Source organism: Schistocerca cancellata, unplaced genomic scaffold (assembly GCF_023864275.1).
Source record: "Schistocerca cancellata isolate TAMUIC-IGC-003103 unplaced genomic scaffold, iqSchCanc2.1 HiC_scaffold_923, whole genome shotgun sequence".
NCBI classification, from domain to species: Eukaryota; Metazoa; Arthropoda; class Insecta; order Orthoptera; family Acrididae; genus Schistocerca; species Schistocerca cancellata.
The window spans coordinates 75,001-80,000 of record NW_026046931.1 but is presented as its reverse complement, the minus strand read 5'-3'; the positions used below and the strand labels follow the sequence as shown (position 1 = coordinate 80,000).

Sequence of the window (5,000 nt, the reverse complement as noted above, 5' to 3'; positions counted from 1 at the left end):
TGGTGAGGTTTCCCGTGTTGAGTCAAATTAAGCCGCAGGCTCCACTCCTGGTGGTGCCCTTCCGTCAATTCCTTTAAGTTTCAGCTTTGCAACCATACTTCCCCCGGAACCCAAAAGCTTTGGTTTCCCGGAGGCTGCCCGCCGAGTCATCGGAGGAACTGCGGCGGATCGCTGGCTGGCATCGTTTATGGTTAGAACTAGGGCGGTATCTGATCGCCTTCGAACCTCTAACTTTCGTTCTTGATTAATGAAAACATACTTGGCAAATGCTTTCGCTTCTGTTCGTCTTGCGACGATCCAAGAATTTCACCTCTAACGTCGCAATACGAATGCCCCCGCCTGTCCCTATTAATCATTACCTCGGGTTCCGAAAACCAACAAAATAGAACCGAGGTCCTATTCCATTATTCCATGCACACAGTATTCAGGCGGGCTTGCCTGCTTTAAGCACTCTAATTTGTTCAAAGTAAACGTGCCGGCCCACCCAGACACTCAATAAAGAGCACCTTGGTAGGATTTCAACGGGGTCCGCCTCGGGACGCACGAACACGCACGAGGCGGTCGCACGCCTTCGGCTCGCCCCACCGGCAGGACGTCCCACGATACATGCCAGTTAAACACCGACGGGCGGTGAACCAACAGCGTGGGACACAAATCCAACTACGAGCTTTTTAACCGCAACAACTTTAATATACGCTATTGGAGCTGGAATTACCGCGGCTGCTGGCACCAGACTTGCCCTCCAATAGATACTCGTTAAAGGATTTAAAGTGTACTCATTCCGATTACGGGGCCTCGGATGAGTCCCGTATCGTTATTTTTCGTCACTACCTCCCCGTGCCGGGAGTGGGTAATTTGCGCGCCTGCTGCCTTCCTTGGATGTGGTAGCCGTTTCTCAGGCTCCCTCTCCGGAATCGAACCCTGATTCCCCGTTACCCGTTACAACCATGGTAGGCGCAGAACCTACCATCGACAGTTGATAAGGCAGACATTTGAAAGATGCGTCGCCGGTACGAGGACCGTGCGATCAGCCCAAAGTTATTCAGAGTCACCAAGGCAAACGGACCGGACGAGCCGACCGATTGGTTTTGATCTAATAAAAGCGTCCCTTCCATCTCTGGTCGGGACTCTGTTTGCATGTATTAGCTCTAGAATTACCACAGTTATCCAAGTAACGTGGGTACGATCTAAGGAACCATAACTGATTTAATGAGCCATTCGCGGTTTCACCTTAATGCGGCTTGTACTGAGACATGCATGGCTTAATCTTTGAGACAAGCATATGACTACTGGCAGGATCAACCAGGGAGCTGCGTCAACTAGAGCTGAGCAGCCGGCCGCCCGGGAGTGTGTCCCGGGGGCCCGCGCGAACACGCAAGCGTCCGCTCAATTATTCTGCAAACAGGAGGAGGCTGAGCTCCCCTGCACAATACACCTCGAAACCCTCTCAGGTCCCGGCGGCGCGCAGCGCCGTCCTAAGTACTTGGTCGGGTTCGAGAGAGGCGCAATCGCCCGGAGTTAGGCGAGTAGACGCTTTAGGTGCGACCACCCGTGCTCCCAACTGAGCTTGCCGCTGCCGACAGAGGCCCGGGAGCGTGCTGTCGTGGCATTGCCGGCGGGAGACAACACGCGCCACCTACGGTGACCGGCAGCTCCAACGCCAGCGCCACAGAAGGGCAAAGGCCCCACGTGGGTGCCGAAGCGAACTCTCCCAGCACAGCGCACGTGCCAACACGTCTGCACAACTGCGATACAAACCACCAGCGAGAACCGCTGGGGCGACCGAGCAGCAGACGGCGTCGCGGCGCCGAGTGCCGGGCGGCGGCGCATCCTCAACGCACACAGTCCTCAATCGGACCAGCACACTGCAGATGTCCACCGCGCTTCGCACCGGGCCGGCGAGGACCCACTTTGGCTGCACGGCGCCGCGCGCAGGGTGCCCCGGCGCGCAGCTGCGCCGCCTGCCGCGTCCGTCGGCCGGCGCGCCTGCCACTGGGCGCCCCCACCAGCCGGCTGTAGCGCGTGCGCCCACGCACCGCGCGGCCAGCACGCCGGGCGGCCCCCCCCTCACCGGCCGGGGACAGTCCCACCCACCCACAGCCGCGTATCGCTTCACACCCAGATCCACATTCACGTTCATTGGTGTGGTGGGTATCGCTGACACAACCGCGTCATAGCTGTACCGATCGTTGCCCTCACAGATGTACCTCCAGCAAGATCAACCGCACCACAACGGGTTACCAGTTGTTCATTTGCGTAACGTCACCAGTAAACGTACACGTCCACGTCCATCCCCGTTTGCAAAGTCAACTATTATTGCATGCCTGCCTGTCAGGTGTCAAGACACACTACATCCGCTCACATCCACGCAACAAAATGTGCCCGACTAGAGGGCACGTGGAAGGTGCCCCCGTACGTATGCGATGTCCATTGCGCGACGAACTGTCAACCGGCCTCTGTAGCATGTCGCAGATGTGGAACGCGGGACACCGTGCTATCACATTGTGTGAGAAGAGACTACTATGTCTGCATACACGCGCCACTACATGAACAGACGGCTCATGCTGATCGCCATCCACTGCGTCCATTACTCCCACACGTCTCTATGGCGTACCACACTGCAATACAGCTGTTATGGGGAGATGACACGTAGCTGTGTACACAACATTCTGAGCGGGTTGCGGTTGGACAACAATACATTAATGTAACGTGTCATATGCCATTTACAGAGCAGGTTAAGGCACAACGTGGGTTAGGTTAAGGCACAACGTGGGTTATGTTAAGGCACAACGTGGGTTATGTTAAGGCACAACGTGGGTTAGGTTAAGGCACAACGTGGGTTAGGTTAAGGCACAACGTGGGGTAGATTGCGGCACAACTTGGGGTAGATTGCGGCACAACTTGGGGTAGATTGCGGCACAACTTGGGGTAGATTGCGGCACAACTTGGGGTAGATTGCGGCACAACTTGGGGTAGATTGCGGCACAACTTGGGGTAGATTGCGGTACAACTTGGGGTAGATTGCGGTACAACTTGGGGTAGATTGCGGTACAACTTGGGGTAGATTGCGGTACAACTTGGGGTAGATTGCGGTACAACTTGGGGTAGATTGCGGTACAACTTGGGGTAGATTGCGGTACAACTTGGGGTAGATTGCGGTACAACTTGGGGTAGATTGCGGTACAACTTGGGGTAGATTGCGGTACAACTTGGGGTAGATTGCGGTACAAATTGCATTACATTGCGGTGCAAATTGCGTTACATTGCGGTGCAAATTGCGTTAGGTTAAGGTGCAACACAGGTTAGGTTAAGGTGCAACACAGGTTAGGTTAAGGTGCAACACAGGTTAGGTTAAGGTGCAACAGAGGTTAGGTTAAGGCGACATAGGTTAGGTTAAGGTGCAAGATGGGTTAGGTTAAGGTGACATAGGTTAGGTTAAGGTGACATAGGTTAGGTTAAGGTGACATAGGTTAGGTTAAGGTGACATAGGTTAGGTTAAGGTGACATAGGTTAGGTTAAGGTGACATAGGTTAGGTTAAGGTACAAACTGGGTTGTGTTTTGGTACACATTGCGTTGTAGTACAGTACACGTTAGGTTTGGGTACGGTACACATTGTGGTATGGGATGGCGTGTTGGTGGGGGGGGGGGGGGGGGGCGGGGCGAGGTTCGTTCATATTGACCGTAGGAAGTGGATGCCCGAGGCAGCGTCAGTGTGTCAAAGGAGGTATGTCACGTTGGGATGCGCTTTTCGGTAGTGAGAGGGGGCGCGCCGTGTCCGAGGTTGCGGCAGACCTGTGTGTTTCATTCCTGCCAGTGTGTTTGTTCTGTAAGACGAGGCAGTGTGGTGATGTTGGGTGCACCCCTGTGTGGGACATGTGTGGGTGTTGGTGGCTTATCTGAGCAATTGTGGTTGTCGGACGAGTGGGATATTCTGTTTTATGATTGGACCTCGTGGCCTGGTTATCATAGTCTGGTTGGTGTACTGTGGCGGATAGGATGCACCGGACGTTGGTCCATGGTGGTGCTTAATTATTGCATCTGTGTCTGTTACAGGCAGAGAGTAGTGTGTGATAGAGTGTGTGGGTGACGTGTGGTTCCTTTTGTTTGCACAGACGTTCAGCATGTATAGGGGCATTTGCGTATTTGATCTATCTATGTGGGCCTGCATAGTTTACTGAGCAGTGCTGCGAGGTGACTGAACTACGAGCGACGTACTCATTTACAGCGGAATGGTTGCCTTCTACCAAAGATGGCGTATCGACTCTACGACAGCGTTGGCACCGCAGGAAGCGGTGTCGTAAAATGGCCCCCACACCGTCATCGTTGTGCGGGGTAGTGACCGTCTATATTGTGAGAGGAGTCCTGTTTGCCACTGGGCGTGGGGTCTCGCGTCCTGCGGTTCAGTGCCCCCAGGGAAGCGCGCGGACGTGGTGCTGCTGCTGCTGTAGCAAGCGAGCTACTTAGAGCATGTATAGGGACAGCGGGAATATGGCATATTGGATATAACTCTTCATGAAACGCATGATATAGGGGTGGATTGCACGTTACGAGTGCGGGAAGAGTCCGCCGTTCATCCGCTGGAGTTGCGATTTGGGCGGTTGGGGTGGGGCACTTGCGGGTGCGGGTGCGAGTGGAGTGGAGCGGAGCGATGATCGGTCGACGACTTCGTGCGGCGCAGGCACTGGCGTTGGGGCTCCTGTGGTGGACAGATGATGCAGGCTTTGTGGGTGGCGTCGGAAAATGGGCACTGTGGGCCCTAGCGATGTCGTCGTCGGCTTGTCGTCTCATAGATGGCAGTATCGTCGGTGCAGCAGGCCATGTTGCGGGAGACCTGCAGATGGCGGTATTTTTGGTGGTGCGCTCGACATGGTGGACGTAGTGTCGTCCGATTCGCGTAGATGGAGCTATTGCATGTGGTTTCGTCACATTGTCATAGATGGCGGTGCCGTGTTTTGGAGGTATGGTTGGCGTAGTTTCGTTCGATTCCTGTAGATGGAGG

The 5,000-nt window shown here is 54.8% G+C and overlaps 1 non-coding gene across 1 annotated transcript in view; it reads right to left on the bottom strand.

Annotated features, from left to right (window-relative positions):
• LOC126149302 (small subunit ribosomal RNA) overlaps positions 1 to 1,309 on the bottom strand; it is a 1,909-nt gene extending 600 nt beyond the window's left edge. Inside the window, exon 1 of the ribosomal RNA XR_007530800.1 lies at positions 1 to 1,309. This exon is cut by the window's left edge and continues 600 nt beyond it. This is a non-coding gene — a ribosomal RNA (small subunit ribosomal RNA).
• Between the last annotated feature and the right edge of the window lie 3,691 nt (positions 1,310 to 5,000).